This window comes from Papio anubis, chromosome 9, assembly GCF_008728515.1.
Source record: "Papio anubis isolate 15944 chromosome 9, Panubis1.0, whole genome shotgun sequence".
Classification (NCBI taxonomy): domain Eukaryota; kingdom Metazoa; phylum Chordata; class Mammalia; order Primates; family Cercopithecidae; genus Papio; species Papio anubis.
In genome coordinates this window covers 56738791-56753395 of record NC_044984.1, presented here as the reverse complement: position 1 = coordinate 56753395, position 14605 = coordinate 56738791, and the positions used below count along the sequence as shown (strand labels likewise).

The 14605-nt window shown below is 38.9% G+C and overlaps 1 protein-coding gene across 2 annotated transcripts in view; it reads left to right on the top strand.

Annotated features, from left to right (window-relative positions):
* Nucleotides 1-309: 309 nt before the first annotated feature.
* The window catches only part of TAFA2 (TAFA chemokine like family member 2), a 504181-nt gene continuing 489885 nt past the window's right edge, over nt 310-14605 (top strand). Inside the window, exon 1 of one of the 2 annotated variants that reach the window (XR_634770.4) lies at nt 310-2063. The gene's annotated coding sequence lies outside the window, so the exon portion shown is untranslated. The remainder of the gene's footprint in view (nt 2064-14605) is intronic. The other variant, XM_003906701.4, reaches the window with a different exon arrangement.

The window sequence follows — 14605 nt, the reverse complement described above, 5'->3', positions numbered from 1 at the left end:
TTATCCTTCCTTGTAAAGGACTTGTAAGATTTCCTGGGTGAGCATTCCCTTTCTTTTTTCAGATTTTCTTTTTCTGAATTTATTCTTACTACTTATTCATTTTTGAATAGTCTTCTAATCACTAGATAAAGGTTTTGTTCATCTCCAAACATGATCAAAGTGAGACTGAGAAGACTCTTCATTTGAACTCATATGCACAGCGCTTAAACCAACACTCAATTTGACCAAACATATAAGGACACGACCTTCCAGCGTCATGAATATCACGACGTTCCTTTAACAAGGGTTTTGCTTAATAGGGCTGCAGTGAAAATCCTCCCTCTAAATTCTTGAGAAGTTGTAATTTGTAAAAATACAAATTCTCTGAAACCGCATACTGTTTTCTTTTTCTTTACGGAGAGAAACTGGTCTGTTACATCTAGTAAAGCGTTCTAATCCGGATGACCCTCTAGAGGGAGACATAGTCCAGCTTTTATACCAGTTGCCGCCTCATCTTTTACTGTCTTGTTCTTTTTCTGCAGGACCGTTGTTTGCTCTCAACGGCAGTTGCTGGGGCTAACAGAACCGGCTTTTGGGAGAGAGAGGCGAGGCAACGCCGCCTGGCCCTGCCATTCCATTTTACTGCTTAACTCAACCTGGAGTGTCAGAGCCTGTTCTCCTCCTGCATTCTCGCCGCACTATATGGGGGAGCCAAGTCACTCTGTACTCACTGGACAGCCAGGCTGGGTGGAAGAGGGTTCTAGAGTGGAGCAGGGGGCTCTGCCCTTTATGGCGACTTTCTAAAAGATTAACATCAGTGTCTTTTGACAGTACAGCATCTGGGCTGGGACGCGGAGAGGAGGCTTTGCTTGCTAAACGGCTTCTTTCTCCGCTGGTGATCTGGATTTGTTTCCTCGGCCCCCTCCCCCAAGCTCCTTTCTTTCTCCCCTCCCGCCTTTAGCGAAGTGACACAGGCGACACCTGCTCGCTTGTGTTCGATGTTGGAACTCGCACCTTCTCGGTGGTGACGGTGCCAGGGCACTGCTGCCAGGGGGACATCGGCGGGTTTCCCTTCCTTCCAGCCCACGATGCCTAGAAGGGCAGCGGGTGGGCTGCATGGATCTCTGCCCGCAGCACTTCGAGGCGGGATTGAGGGGCTGAAGCTGGCCAGGAGTTGCTGCTAAGTGGACTCGAGTGGAAGGCGCAGAGTCTCCGCGAGGGCACAGCGGGGACCTATCTGCGAGCAGTGGGAACAGGGGCACCTGGACCGAGGGACGCGGGCGTCTGGCGGGGGGACATCGGCTGAGCTCAGAGCCTCTCCTCCTTCCTGTCCCGAGCCTCCCAGCAACTCCACCACTTTGGAGACCCGGTACCTGCGAGAGCCAGGGAACTCGAGAAGTGCGTGGCCGAGGCTGCTTTCCTGAAGGTGAATCATTCCATCCAATTGCCTTTCCCCAGAGAACAAGAGGGAGGGCGGGAGAGAGGGAACGGAGGATGTGTGAGTGTGTGTGTGTGTGAGAGGGAGAGACGACGTGAGGCGAGAGGAAAAGTCTTTACTCGGCCTTAAAAGCAAACAAATCAGAGATGGAATAAGAGCGGTAATTGCTGCAAGATCGCCTTGATTCTTGCAGTCCAGAGAGCTGAGCGCACCGCGCGCATCCGGCGAGGACAGCAGGCGACCGCGGGCGCTGCCAAGGGCTGCGGGACTTTGGCTTTTCTTCAGTAAACAAATCTTTTGATTACTTTGACATTGTGGAATAAAGAAGCGGGGAGAAGGATCAGGCTCTCACCTTCACCCGCTTTAGGGGGATTCCAGTTTGGATGTCAAGAGATTCCTGAACCCTCTTTGCCATCGGAGGAGGAAACACAGCCACACACGCGCGCGCACACTCGCACGCTCAGGGCCACACTCACACGCCGCCCTCCACGAGCACACAGCACCAGACTTCGGTTCCCTATGCCCCTGGATGGTGACGGCGGATTGGCATCTTGGAAGCGATGCGAGAGCGATAAGGCTGGCGCCGGCCCGCAAAAACTGCAGGAGCATCGCTAGGTGTTGCCGCCACCGGGAAGCCGGGCTGCAGGTAGGTGCGAGCGGCGCCTCGGGTCGCCGGCCAGTGCTGGGGACCGGAGCGGCAACTGCAGGACCGCGGACCCGGAAGCCCCCGTGTGCACACGTCTCACCTCCCCTTTCTCGGGGATCCGGGGCTGTAGGGGGATCGCCCGGGGAAGGCGAGAGGTGAGGGCAGATGCGGGTCCAGCGGCCGGCGTCTCTCCCTCGCGGGCGGTCAGGGTAGGGGCGGAGTAGAGGGGCGCAGAGAGGGGATCAGAGCATGAGAAAGAAGTCTCCATGAGCAATGCCCTCCCTCTCTGCCCCATTTCTAATACAAACGACCAGGTTGAAGATTGAAGTGGGTTTTAATTCGATTCCTTACCCAGACCCATCCTGGCTGGTAACCATTTTGGACTCTTAATAAGGAGTCGGGGGTCGCGTTCCAGGGAAGATCAATGGGATGTGTCAGGTCATCTTTCTGAAATCCCTACTTTTTGTCCGCTTCTGATTAGTTAATTCTCAGGCCTGCTTGCAGAAGGTGGGTGTTTCAGTGAGACTGTTGATTTCTCCACCTCTAACTATTTTCATAAAGAATCAAACTGATAAATTCCAGAGCCTCATCTATGTAAGGTTTATTTAGATTTGGGATGGGGCGCTTTCTTACTGAATGAAATAAAGCTTTTGTAAAGGCTACTACGAGAGAGCTTTAGTAAATGATCCTCTTAACGATCAGCTTTCAGAATAAGAATGGCTTCGGAAAACTAATGGTTTTTAATTTCTTTCCGGGTAGATGTCTCCCAGAGTTTGCTACTAATACACGGGTTTTCTGCCGACTGCTTTGCCATCCCTTCCCCCTTCAATTCTAAAAGGCCAGGTGCCTACCAAGAAGTGTTTTCTTTAGGCTACTGATCTTCACTTATCAATGGGGGAACGTGTTATTTTCAGAAACTGGCTTTGCAAAGGAAAGTTTGAGATCCGTCGCCCTCTTTCTCTAAGAACTGCAGGTCGAGTTATCCTGTCTGAAAAGGAAGAAACATAGGCGCTCGCAGAGCCTTCGGGTGGACGCGAGGCTTCTCTATTGAGTATTCTACGTCTTGACCGAGTGTTAAACAATTGCCTGAAGCGTTTGGAATCAAATATGTAGTAATGTTACTACAGCGGCTAGTCTCTCTTCACCTTTGCTGCGTGAGTTTGGCTTACTATTACAATAATAGAGAGAGAGGGAAAAAATCCTCCTTTCGTGAGTGTGAAATCCCCTCTTGGATTTTACAAAATGATTCGTGAAGAAAAAAACCCTTAAAAACCACACACAAAAAAGCAAACTCCTAAGCGACCTTTACTCTGAAGTGTCCCCAAAGGACTTGGTAGTGTAGGAGGATCCTTCACACAGGACAGGATGAATTTCAGTTACTATTGACTGAATGATAATTGTCTGATTCTTGTCTTCTCAACTAGATTGTTTTAAACATCAACATTCAGAGTTATCAATTAACACTCTCAAACTGCTTTATTAGGCATATAAGACAAATGAGCAATTAATTTAAGATAAAATTTAAGATAAAATAACTAGGAAAGGAGATTAAAAACACTTCTAAAGCTTTAAAAATCAGAGGATTAAGATTAATTGTACTTACCTCAGCCTTTCCATGTTTGCATTTGTACTCTCAGACTGACTAATCATTTGCAATATCACAATTGGCACCTAATATCCTATATTTCAAATAAAAGATCAGACATGTTTGTCTCTTTCCTTACTTTATTTTGTTCTGGATCTCATCCTGAGTCAATTGTTTGAGTTGACCTTTCTTTTTGGAATCTTAATTTTTAAAACCACCAGTAGCCACTTAAAGGCCATCAGTTACCACACTGAAGCTTGTAAATATTTTCATTTTCCTAATTTTCAATAAAAAGTTAGATTGTATTATTTATAGATAGCAAAAGTCCGTGAGGTCAATGTCACTGCCAACTGAATACTTAGGCACAGGGAATATTTTAAGAGGCAAATGGCTTTAGTGTGTTGTTTTATTCAGATCAGGCATTTTTTTTTTATGTTAAAATCTTGATTCTTTTCTTGCCTTTAAAAAATTTAGTACTTTAGGATGCCTGATTTCATATTTATGTAGAGTGCTATGTGTCTCTTAAAGATGAACCCAGAATTTTTGACATTAAAGCAAATGCCTATATAATGCTACAGGTTCTGCTAGAGGGGAATTAAGGCTTCTAAGTATATGTGATATCTCATGAAAAAAATATTAGCTATTTTAACAATGACAAATTGGAGAATGAAGATTCATTGAGATGCCTATGGATTTATGTCAAAATAGATTACATATTGCTTAGAGATGGCAATATGGTATTTACTAACCACCAAGTTATAAAATGTGATGACATGGCTGTAAAAAGATCTGTTTTTAGATATGGCCAGTTTTCCTATATAAAAATTTATAAAATGATAAAATTTAGGGGGCGGTAGAAAAAATTTAAAAATTATTTTATATTTTATCAGAAAATGTTAGTAGCCCTGGATCCAGTGTCTTCAATACAGTATTTAGATGATCATTTTAAAATGTATTTTTGTGTTAAAATATGCATTTAAGATTGATTTATCACTAATTGCAAGTTATGGATTACCTTATACAGGAAGGGTAAGATGTGTATCTTCGGGATTTCTCAGTCATTTCTTATCTTGGCCTCTAAGAAAAGGTACGGTCAGATTGCACCCAAGTTCAACAATCACTGCAAACTGATGAACATTTGCTGACGAACTCTCTAATGCATGTCCCAAACAAGGAATGTTCCAAAGTGTCATCAGTTATTTCCAATATATTTGAAAAGATGAAATAACCCGAGTGCAAATAGTTCAGTGCCCCTGCTTTTACTTCTGCAGTATTTTATTAGGGATGCCTCATTAAGTCACATTTTTCTGCAGCTGTTTTGTTCATTGAAGATTCAAGTAAAAATACAGAACTTTACTGTGCAATGCAGTTTTGTTTTCTTGGTGAAAAATCACAACTTGGGGTAAAATAATCATCCAAGCTGTCATCCCCTTTGATCTATGCCTGACATTTGCAAATGCAATTCATCAACCTGTTATTAGTAGGGCTTCATCAAAACAAGGAGAAGAATTGCATTAACACAGCCTGCTGCTAGATATGAAGGCCAAACCAGCTGCATCAACTTCCTATCTGGCCACATGCTTGCACAAAATTTCACATGAAATAGCTTGCTTTTGGACCACTGATTTTATAATGCCATGTGATATGATGAATTTGCCATTTTGTTTGAAAATTCTTTGGTTAACTTTATTTTGAACTACTTTGAGCATATTGAACTACTTAATTATTCCATTGAAAGAGAACAAATAATTTCACATTGAGTTACCATTAGTCTTTAGAAAACAGTTTTACTTTAGGTTCGGAGCACAGTCTGAAACAGGAGATTGACAGGTGAGCCTAGCAAACAGAGACATAGAAGTTAGTTTCTGTTTTTCAATTGTTATTGGCCACTGACTTATTGGGCAATTTTTAGAAGGTCTGATTTTGTTCATTCAATGCAGTGATTCATTCAGTGCAGTGTCGTTGTCAATGACATAAAACAAACAATTCTTGTCTTTTACTTAATCTTACAGAAATTTTAAGAGGATAAGTTAAACTTATTGGAATGTGAAAGTATTTAAATATATTTCTCTGTAGTATCTATCAATATAGTCTCTGTATCTATAAATATATGCACATGCATACGTACATACATACATATGCTTTAAATGACACCCATGTAAAATATTGGTTTTATGTAACAGGGTGATCAGAACAACTTTGTGGAAAGTCTACCTTTTTAGGTGCATAGTTTTTCCACTATTTTCCATGATTTGACCTGCAGTACAACTATATCCATAGTATGACAAGGTCATTTATAACTTAGTTTTACTATCTGAGCCATTGTTAATGCATTCTATTTTTCTCATGGATTTTTCTTTTGGAGGTACTTTTATTTACTAGGCTACAAATGCAAAAAAAAAATCATTTTTACCCTCAATGTGGAGACACTTTGCGATGTTTTTATTGACACTACAACTGGGAATTTTGACACATTTTAAACTCTGAATGTATCTGTGTGCTGTCTTTATTGAATATAAACCTCCATAGTCAATGCACAAACTATGTATTACATTGGAGTGTACTATTCTCATTTAAAATGGTATCTACAAAATTGCCAGAAATATATTGATATTATACTCCAAATTTATGTTAGCTTTCCAAAATCCACCTGTTTCTAGTGTGTATACCACATGGATATGTTGGATTTTATCCTGTGCTGTAATATTAGGCAAGCTAGTCAGTGGAATACTTAGGCAATTGATTGGTATTGCCATTGGAAAACATAAGGTTTCTAGTTTACTTGGAAATCAGATGAGAAGTAAATATTTAAGCTACAAGAAGAATACTCTATTTTGTTCAGTGGTTCATGTGGAGTGTGAGATGTATAACTAAGGAATCAGAGCTTGTGTGTTTATATTAGATAAAGTCCTTTTAATCACTTCCTTCAATCTCCTAAGTTACTTCATAGTAGCTGTAATTGTTTTATGATTTTCCCTGAATGGCTAGTTAGCAAAGTTACATCTCCCTTTCCCCAGCAATAGTACAAACATAGTCATTCAATTAAATTTATATTTATATTGCTTCTTTTATATGGTAGCTTTATGCAGTAGATTTTGGAAACTCTTTACAGAGAGATTCAATAATGTGATAATGTTGCATTCTAGCAATTACGGTGATAGGCTGAATTTAGTAATTTGACAAAATGAAGACAACCAGCTGAACAAGTCTCCTGTACTATATAAAGCTAACTCTCTAGATGAAGCCTGGAAAGTTCAAAGTAGTTTTTGATGAATGCAAGGTTTGTTTCACTAAATATAAATAAATATATATATATTTGCTGCTATGAACTAGTCACTGTATAATTGCATGCATGTGAATGGGCAACTGTGTTGCCCTTTAAAGGTCATGCAAAGATTCTACACCTTTCCATTTTCAGTGTTAATTGCCTATGGCCTCCTGTAGCTGCACATGGAACTTTCTGTTGAGTTTAATAATACAGAAAAACACTTCGGCTTTCTTTGGGTGGATTATGCAGCTCCTTATAAACAAGTCTATGAAAATAAATTATAGTGGGTACTAGAACAGAAGATTTTTGTAAAGGTTCATTTGTGCTTTGGAATTAAAGTTTTCAAACCAGAATGTCCTGGGCTAGGAGGAGACAGATTCTTTCTGGTGCAAAAAACTGATCATTCAAAATTATTGTCTATATCTGAAAACTCTGCCATGGTTTTAAAAGGGTTATGTGGTTATGGGAATTTTAATAGCAAACTTCTACCTAGTGATAGAACAAAGAGACTTTGTTAAAATATATTCTTTGAGAGGGCAGGCCTTCCAGGAGCCTATAAACAGTAGGGCATTATGTATTGATGGAATGAATTTGTAACTTCTCAGATCAGTCAAGAATTTAGAAATGACCCTTCATATTACTTGAGAAAAACAACATTTACACTTACATTTTTATCTTTATTAGCTTACAGACAGTTCTAACTTCACAGAGGCACTCTCCAGTACTATTTTATTTAAAGTGGGAAACCTGGTTACTGTTACCATTTCTTTCTTAGTTTGGTTTTACCTTGTTATAGTTGTATGGTAAATGGCATACTCAAATTTGTTGGTGCTAGAGTGTTTAGAAAATTTCTCAGAAATGGCTATCAGACAAGTCAGTAGCTGTGACCTGGTCTTGCTTGCTGTTTGGGTTCTCCAGCTTTGTTTGTATTTTCTTTGGAAAGCTGAGTAAAATTGAGTGAAATAGCTCTAACTTTAGTTCTTTTTTACAGTGTGGAAAGAGAAAGGAGGTAGACAATCCACATTTCAGTGAAGCAATTCAAAGGCCAAGGGGAGAATGAGAGGGCATTGAAATGTCCTCCTCCACAAAACAGAGGCCCCATTTTGGAAAACTTTAAGGAAAAAATTTAACCTAATTTTTAAAAGTTTAGTTCTTGGACTAAACCTAATGACTATTATATGACAGTTTTTTTTCCTGCTAAGATATGTATGTATTTAAACATTATTGCAAACCCCTATTAGATTGATAATTGGCATGCTTATAAATACACATTCAGAATTGGGTCAGAATTTATACTTTTCTAGTTGAAGATATATTTGCTCCTTCCATCATTTGTTGAGTGGTTAAAACTCATTAGCTTGCTATTCGGGTTAGCAGATAAATTTTGAAATTGACTATTATAAAACCAGTGTGGTACAGTGGCAAGAGTTCTGGAGATGCTTTTGTAGCTCTAACAATAAATAACCATGTGGCCACAAAAATCACTTTATTTCTCTGTGCCTCAGTTTCTCAGCAACATATTTCTTCAGTGGAATTTTTAAGACAATAAAAAAGGTGTTTTTTCAGCCAGACGTGGTGGCTTATGCCTGTAATCCCAGCACTTTGAGAAGCTGAGGTGAGAGGATCACTTGAGTCTAGGAGTTCAAGACCATCTGGGCAAAATGATGAAACCCTGCCTTTACCAAAAAAAAAAAAAAAAAAAAAAAAAAAAATTGCCAGGCGTGGGGTGTGTGTGCCTGTAGTCCCAGTTGCTTGACAGGCTGAGAGGTGGGAGGATCACTTGAGCCTGGGAGGTCACAGCTGCATTGAGCTGTGATCACGCCATGCACTCCAGCCTGGGCGACAGGGTGAGACTGTGCCTCGGAAAAAAAAAAGTATTATTTTTCTGTGTGTTCAGACCCACTAAGTATCATGGCATGGAAGTGTGACAATATAGCGTGACATATTTAACCTTAAGGAGATTCCCTTTTAGTTAGGAAGTCAAGGAATATCTAGCAGATAGTTCCTGGCATTTAAATGCCACATATATGCTTTCCAATAGATAAGTAATCTGTTATATGACAGTTGTTTCCTGCTAAGATACGTATACATTTAAGCATTATTGCAAACCCCTTTTAGACTGATAATTGGTGTGCTTATAAATATACATTCAGAATTGGGTCAAAATTTATACTTCACTAATTGAAGATATATTTGCTCCTTCCATCATTTGTTGAGTGGTTAAAATTCATTAGCTTGCTATTTGGGTTCTTCAGCTTTGTAAGATCGAGATGGAGATGATGATGATGATGATGATGATGATGATGATGATTACAGTGATGACTAAAGGCTATAGACCTTGGGACCTAACACTGAATCAGATTTAATCTTATAATTTAGTAATGTTGCTTTATCTGCATGATGCTGCTTTGTTGCAAAACAAGTTGTGATAGGTCACGGGTCTCAGGTTTTTTAGGGTTACATGTCTTTGCTCTACTGATGGCTTTCATAGTCATTGAAATAAAATTAGTTCGATAGACTAAGCTAGCAAATAAATAATCTTCATATATTATATGATAATTAAACACATTCATTCAAAATCTATGTATGAATTTTGAGAATTTATAATCCTTTGAAAAGTCTGTTCATTTATTCATTAAATATTTGTTGGGAACTGTCATAATCAGTTTGAGCTGCTATGATAAAAATACCATAGATTGACCAGGTGCAGTGGCTCGCGCCTGTAATCCCAACATTTTGGGAGGCCGAAGTAGGTGGATCACTTGAGCCCAAAAGTTTGCGACCAGCCTGGGTAATATGATGAAACCTCATCTCTGCAAGAAAATACAAAAATCAGCCGGGCATGGTGGCAAGTGCCTATAGTCCCAGCTACTGGGGAGGCTGAGGTGGGAGGTTTGCTTGAGTCCAGGAGGTTGAGGCTGCAGTAGGCTGTGATGGTGCCACTGCACTCCAGCCTGACAGAGCAAAACCCTGTATCAAAACAACCACCACCACAACAAAAGCAAAACCACAGACTGAGCGATAAACAATAAGCAGTAATTTCTCACAATTCTGGAGGCTGGGAAGTTCAAGATCAAGGCACCAACAGATTTGTCTGGTGAAGGCCATCTTCCTGGCTTGTAGACACCCACCTTGTTACTAGATCCTCACGTGGTGGTGGTAGGGTAAGGGGACAGGTATCATCTCTCTCATGTCTCTCCTTAGACAATAATCCTACTCATGAGGGCTCCATTGTCATGATCTAACTACTTCTCAAAGGTCCCACCTACAAATACCATCACATTGGAGATTTAGGCTTTAATATATGAATTTTGGGAAGACACAAACATTCAGTCCATAGAAAGCACTATGTAAGTGTTTGGGCTATCTTAGTATACAAAAATGGCGGACATCTACCCTCATGATATTTACCATTTTAGTACATTACTTGAACTTTTGAAATTAATCTGAAGGAACGGTTCAACAATGTATTGTGCTGTGTTTGTTTTTCTTAGTCATTCTTATTTATAACTGTGAAGTATAGGTCTGAAAAGAAATAATTAAAATAGTTAAATATTTGAGTTGAAATGGATTGTGAAGAAAAATATTGTAGTGTATATTTGAGGTGAGGTATGTAATGCAGTGGATTGATTGCAGCTTACAAGGTCTGTCCTCAAATGGAGGGTGATGCAAACAGTAGCTCTTTTTCCTGAATTTCACATATGGAGTGACTTTAGATCAGTGACACGATGCGCCCTACAGTCTCTCAATCCCAGCACTTTGGAATCACCTGAGGTTAGGAGTTTGAGACTAGCCTGGACAACATGGTGAAACCCCATCTGTACTAAAGAAATACAAAAATTAGCCAGGTGTGATGGCAGGTGCCTGTAATCCCAGCTACTCGGGAGGCTGAGGCAGGAGAATTGCTTGAACCTGGGAGGTGGAGGTTACAGTGAGCCAAGATAGCACCACTGCATTCCAGCCTGGCAACAGAGCAAGAATCTGTCAAATAAATAAATAAATAAAGGTTCACAAATTAAATGCCTATAGGGGTCAGGTTGGAAATGTGAATGAATAAAGCAGCCCAAGTGGAAGATGACAAATAGCAATTGACACTCGGCCTCAGCCATGGTGTTGGGGATACCACAGGGAGTGGTGGAGATTATGGCTGACATCTAAGTGAGACAGCTGAGCCTTGGCTCCAACATGCTATTACCATGCTAGATCTAATATGGGTCTGGTGTGGCAGATTTTCTGATTTGCAGAAGAGAACTTGGATATGCAGATTTTTAAATGTGAAAGTTCCAAAATTATATATGATGGCAATGAATTAAATTTGAAATACTATGTGGGGCAACAGACATATCTGCAGGCCATACACAAGCTAAGGACTATGAGTGTGTCACGGTTGACAGAGGAGTATGTGAGGAGAGCTAGTTACGGAGATGCGTATACTGGCCCCTCTGTCATCTCTAAGCACAATCCTCCAACTCCATTTGCATCTGGAATCAGGATAGTTGATAGTAGAGGGCTCATCTGGAGGTGATAATGATAATGATAATGATGAGTGGCTCAATTTGACCCCTGTAGTTTTATTTCTTCTTAATGACTCATTGTATAGCAGATGCTGAACTCATCTTGAAGTTGATGGTATCTTGGAGGCTTTAAGAGATGTACTGTAGATGCAGAAGTTTAAATTTATGCCAAATATTTGGAACAGGTGCTGTAGTCCTAGAATGAGAATGTCTTATTCCTTATATCAGTGCCTTTTAAATTTCTATGTGCGCACAAATTACCAGGGGAATTTTGCTAAAATGAAGGTTCTGGAAGAGGGCCTGAGATTCTGCATTTTTAACAAGCTTCCAGTTGAATACTGTTGGCCCATGGACTATAGTTTGACTTACATGGCTTTAGGAAGCATTTTTATCACTAAATTTTATTCCACACATTCAAAAGGGTGGGAAACCTTCAACTCTTAACCCTTTGACAGGTTTCTCCCTGTGGCGAGCAGCCCAAACCTGGCCACTGACTCCAAACATTTTTCTCATAGGCTCTTTCATCTGAGCACAGAATTTGTAAGTGTTTTGCTTAGTTTTTTAGCCTTCTATTTAGATAACATGTTTTTCCTTCAAAATGTAAATTAGAAATTGTTTTTCACATATTAATGCAAGTTTGGTTTACATTCTACAGTTAGAAGAGATGTTTATTTCATAACAAAGACATTATATTATATATCAATATATTCTAGTATACAAAGTCAATTTTAGTTCTCCAAATTATTTTTGGAATTTCAATAGTGACTTATTCCTTTCAGGGCTTAGATGTCAAAATTTTGGCCATAATCTCTAGATTTTTGTCCTACTTGAGTAGCTACTATGTGTAGCGGGGAGGATGGACTTGAAAAAAGACGAAGCTTTCCTTGTATATTTACTGGGCTTACAGTTTTAAAATGAATCTCTCTTCTTTTTTGTATTTTTTGCCCTGCTAATCTTAAATAACTTTCCATAAATGATTCCTTTAGGATTGAAGACATAATACTTTATGATTTAGGAAGTTTGAACTTCTTATCTTCATATATTAGTAGCATTTTCTCCCCCTAAGCCAGTTTTGCTAATGTCAGAAGGTGTCATAGCTAAGGTATGTGACTCTGTTCTACTGCTGTCTAGGACCTCATGTCACAAGCTCAGTTCACTGGGTACAATATCTTGTCATCAGTTTTATCAATGCTCTGGAAGTTCTTATGTTTCCTTATGCCAGTGTATTAATTATAAACTGAGATTAGATTTAGACATGTCAGTCTGAGGGAGTGAAGCAATTTGTTTTCTTTCAAGTTGTATGATTAATATAGTTTGTAATAGTCATGCTATTAAATCTTACTCAGTTTTTTCCTTCCAAGTGCTTTCAAGTTTCTACTATATAGAATAGCTTTGCTTATAGCTGAGGAATGGTATCAGTTCTTTCTACTGAATCTGTTAGACTGTAAGCTCTGTGAGGCAGACCCATGTATATCTCATTTCTATTGATTCCCAGTGTTTAGCATAGTGTCTGGCATCTAATAGGTACTTAATAAACTTAATGGGAAGATGATCAGTTACAAATTGAATAGAGTGTATTTTTTATATGTTTCTTCAATGCCCAAGGAAGCATTCTGTGAAGAAGTGTCATTTCTAATTTGTGTGTGTGTGTGTGTGTGTGTGTGTGTGTGTGCATGTATTTGAGAGAGAGACAGTAGGGGGTGGGGAGACACCAGTTATTCTGAACTACACCCGAATTAACAAATATATTCTAGGCAAAAGGTCAAGGACAAAAATAAAGTAAGCATACTGACTGAAATTCCCATTCTTTCCACAATTTATTGTAACCTGGAGACTTACAGACTATATACACTTGTGATTCTACTGTTGTATAAATTAAATAATATTTGTCAATGTCAAATTTAAGTGTTGTTAATCACATATGGAATATGTTTTGACTGTTCTTGTCAGTAACTTGACTCATTCATTAGGGAATTTAAAGCCATTTATTCTTATCTACATAATTACCATTTTTGTAATTTATCATGAACTGGGATTTGCTTTTTTTTTGGTTGTTGTTAACTTCAGAAACACTATTGACCGTTGTTCTTGGCTTCAACGATACTAAACGTTTTTTTGCTATTCTAATTCTAAATGCTATTTAGTGTAGATAATATGTTCAGATATTTATTGATTTCATTTTCATCCTTCTGAGTTAAGTAAAGCTTCTAAATGCTTGCCACCATAGAAGATTCCTCAAAATTAAAACTCTTTGACTATATTTGATTATTAAAAAACCCATATGTTTAATAAAACTTGAAAAAGGTCAGTTTATTAAATCATAAAAAGTTCAATATTTTTTCTTTGCATGTATTTTAAAAGATTATAATGTAACTATATATATTAACATTGGTATACACATTAACATTGCTATACACTTAGAGACTTTCTCAAAATCCTTGAATATGATGCCTTTGGTCTTTGAAGTATATTATTTTTTGGATTCTCTGATGATTCTCAAGAAAGGCTTTAAATGGAATGAACCTGATTTTTCCTTGTATAGTTTCCAAACACTCTGACTTTTATAATTAAGCTCTAAGCTCAGTCTAATTATTGAGCTATGGCTATGGTGGTACTTACTGAAAAAGATGTATCTATTCTTCTTCCCCAATGCAATCCCAAATATGAAATTAGTAAAAAATTCAGGTCCTGTAGAGTACTGAAAAAAATTCAAAATCAATACATGGAATTGAAATCAAGCTTACTGCACATTGGTGAATTTTACCTTGGGGCAGAGTCCATGTTAACACTACTAGGAAAACTGGGTGAGTTATGATTTTCCTTGCTTACTGTCTTTTCCTAGCAGCTGATTACATCTAGTCTTTAAGGTGAACTTCAGGGTTTGTAGCTAATATTTTATTTTGCATTTTATGAAATCTGCATCAAGTTCACTGGGCAGATGGTATAGCAGACCGGAGTGAACTGAGAGAAAAAAGCAGACTGAATAACTGGCAGTCAGGAATTGAGAAGGTGGCAGGGTTAGCATTTTGTGGGATATAACGAGGAAGAATTATCAGGTAGGGAGCCAGATGGAGTAAAAGTTAAGGGAGAAAAGAAGGTCAAAAGGGAAGTTTGTTCTAGATTTCTCTCTAAAAAAAGAGGAAATCCTTGACCTTTGAGAAAAGTAAGAAGTTAG